Below are 3,482 nucleotides of genomic sequence, written 5' to 3' on the forward strand. Positions count from 1 at the left end.
CAACCTGGCTTCTATTTTTTTCATCTTTATTTACTTGAGTATTTGTTATTTACATTTCAATTGTTATTCCTCTTCCTGGTTTTTGGGCAAACATCCTCTGAACCCTTCCCCCTCCCTTTCTATATTTGTATTCCCTTCCCCATCCTACCCCCATTACCGCCATCCCCCCAACAATCACCTTCACTGGGGTTTCAGTCTTGGCAGGAACAAGGGCTTCACCTTCCACTGGTGTTCTTACTAGGCTATTCATTGCTACCTATGAGGTTGGAGCCCAGGGTCAGTCCATGTATAGTCTTTGGGTAGTGACTTAGTCCCTGGAAGCTCTGGTTGGTTGTCATTGTTGCTCATATGTGGTCTCAAACGCCTTCAAGCTCTTTCAATCCTTTCTCTGATTCCTTCAATGGGGGTCCTGTTCTCAGGACAGTGGTTTGCTGCTGGCATTCGCTTATGTATTTGCGGTATTCTGGCTGTGTTTCTCAGTAGAGATCTACATCCAGTTCCTGTCAAACAGCACTTCTTTGCAGCTTCATTCATCTTATCAAGTTTGGTGGCTGTATGAATATGGGCCTCATGAGGGGCAGGCTCTGTATGGGTGTTCCTTTTGCCTCTGTTCTAAACTTGCCTCTCTATTCCCTCCCAAGTGTATTCTTGAGAGCCTGGCTTCTATAGGTCCCTTTTGTACACTAACAGATACTATTACTGGACCATCCTGGAGTGTAGTTTGAAAAACGCACTTGACATAAATCCTGTTACCCTGCTGTGTGCGTAGGCCGTCATATGCTCTTCCTTGACTGTCCTGAGGTAAAAACAATGGTCCAATTTATGTGTACAGAACTAATGGTCTACTGCCAAACCCCATCCTATGAAAGACCCTAATGCATTAGTCAACACAGGTGGGAGCATTTTCATTAAACATGGAGCGAGTTTCCAAGGAGCTTCAAAAGTTACGGTAATAGAAATTATTTTCGCACAAGACTTAGAACCAATTACGTAGGACCAGAGAACACAACTGATTTATCAGTCAAACTCAGGAGGTCAAATGGGGAAAAGGGAAGCCTGTCATCTTGTACATGGGCAGACATTATGCTTTGGATACTCCACATGTCTATGGTAAAATTGTCCTTGTTGCTGAGGAAAGGGCATTAAGAACATAGAGGGAGTCTTGGCTCTCCAAGAGGATATTTGGATTCCCCTATGATTTGCTAGACTTCATTGCAATGGATAACAAAGAGATGTCTGCAATGAGACTAAAGTTAATGGGGTTGGGGATTTAGCTCAGTGGTAGAGCACTTGCCTAGCAAGCGCAAGGCCCTGGGTTCAGTCCCCAGCTCCCAAAAAAAAGTTAACAAAATCACTGACCTAGATGCCCAACAAGTATCACTAAGTTCCGTGATCCTACTGACCTCCTGATTACATACCTAACCCACTGCTACCTGAGACCTCCTGGTATAAATATGATTTGAGTATGGAAAAGCATCAGATGCATACCTTGAAGCCACAGGTTGATACTGAACAACAGAGGGAAAGATCAATCTTTCAGAAACAATTTACAGTTTTCTGGTAACTCAGCTTTACCAGGCTACCTGTCCTTGGTCCACAGAACTCTATGAATTGCCAGCACCAATGTATGTTATACCTACCTACATTGGACAGCATGGCAGGATATGTCTAAGCCAGATGTCAGGTTTATACTTATGTAAATACAAGACTGAGTTCATTTGAAAGAAGAATTCCATATGACTGGCCAACACTTTGATGAATTATTGGAACCTGATTTACTGACATGTAGACTGCTAGGATAGGATAAAAGTATGTGCTTGTTTTTATTCATACTTTTTCTGGGTGAGTAGAAGCTTCTCCAACAGACAGAAACTCGTGAAAGAGAAACTAAAAAGCTCTGCTGGGAAATTTTCCCCTTATTTTCTCTCTTACTAGGAATGCTGTCATAGAATAGCCCTGTTTTTATAGCCCAAACCTCTCAATTAATAATCAAATTTTATAAATAGTGTGCAATCTTTGTGGTCCATATGTAACTCAGAATTCTGGGCAGGTGGACACAATGAACAAGACATTAAAAAAAAAACACTATGGAAACTCCCAGTACATTCCAGGGAAGTATGGAAAGACTGTTATTTTTTTATTGGGCCTGCTACATTCCTTGATGGAGGGATTCATCCATATAATAGTATGTTTAGAATACACCTCACATTACTTCCAATGTGCAGAGATTAGCAGTTGGAAGAACTGCTCAACCATTTCATTCTTCAAATTCTACTCCTCCAGTTTTCCATAAAATCTATTCTTTGTCCTATCAGAGAATGGAACTGAACCCCTAAATCCACTAACAATAACCCATTGTTTGTCCCAAGTGGTAGTGAAGCTCCGTGAGTCAGGAGATATGTGATGATTTTTCCAGTCCTACAGATATGGGGTTAGGTGGAATTCTAAATGGATTCTGTGCAACTAGGTCAAGAATTTATAATCGACAAAGAGAATGCCAAATAAATTCCCTCCTGTTCTTATGAATCTATTGAAATCAAGATTTCACTGGTCCTCAAGCCATTCCTCTCCCTGCCCATCCTCCTGTATCTATGTTTTGCCTGAAGAAAGAATAATAATTGTAAAACATCCAAAACTCTGAAGTCTGACCCTAGGTACACAGGAAGGTAAATATTAGAGAACTGATATCTAATAGGACTACAGAAACGCATTCTACAGTCCATGTTGTCATTTGCCTTACTGATATCTGTTGATCATTTGAACTATGTAGACAATATACTTACTGTTGCATTTGCTCTATAGCTGGGCCCACTTTGTTGCCACAATCATTGCAAAAACTGGAATTGGAAAACAGAATTTTTGAGTACACATTCAGGAATATATATAAAGTCCGCTATCAAGAAATGTAAAATAAGAAAATTAAATATAATATTGATTCAATTAAAGGTCTGTTTGTAATATACTGGTCTTTGGGAAACAGAGAACACCTAACACATTTAACTCTTTGTCACAGGATTAGATCTGGGAAAAGAATTATTCTCCAGAAAAATTTTCTCCACTACATATTCCTAGATGTTTTCTACACATGACAAGCCCCTAACTTTCTCTATTCAGAGCACATAACCACTAGTGAAGCAGAGAGAAGTCTCTACTTTAGAATGATGTAGTACATACAGGTTTCCACTGTGTTACAGGAGTCAGACCTGGTAAGGGCACCCTCAAATCTGGTCAATGTAAGGAAAGAAGTTCAGCAGGTAGGCCATGGCAGTTCTCAGTGACATCATCATTAGTTCTTCCCTGAAAAATCTATTTTAACCTGGAAAGCCCTAGCTTCTGTGATGTCAGAAGTGTTGTCATGACAGCAACTACGTCTTAAATATTCCATCAGTACTTCTAGTGTTTCCTAACTGTCCCAAAATTCAGAGTAAACAGCCATTTTGGAGTGATAACAAGAGGATAAAGACATCACAGATGTGGAGAAG

Source organism: Rattus norvegicus, chromosome Y (genome assembly GCF_021556685.1).
Source record: "Rattus norvegicus strain SHRSP/BbbUtx chromosome Y, alternate assembly SHRSP_T2T, whole genome shotgun sequence".
In the NCBI taxonomy this organism is placed as follows: domain Eukaryota; kingdom Metazoa; phylum Chordata; class Mammalia; order Rodentia; family Muridae; genus Rattus; species Rattus norvegicus.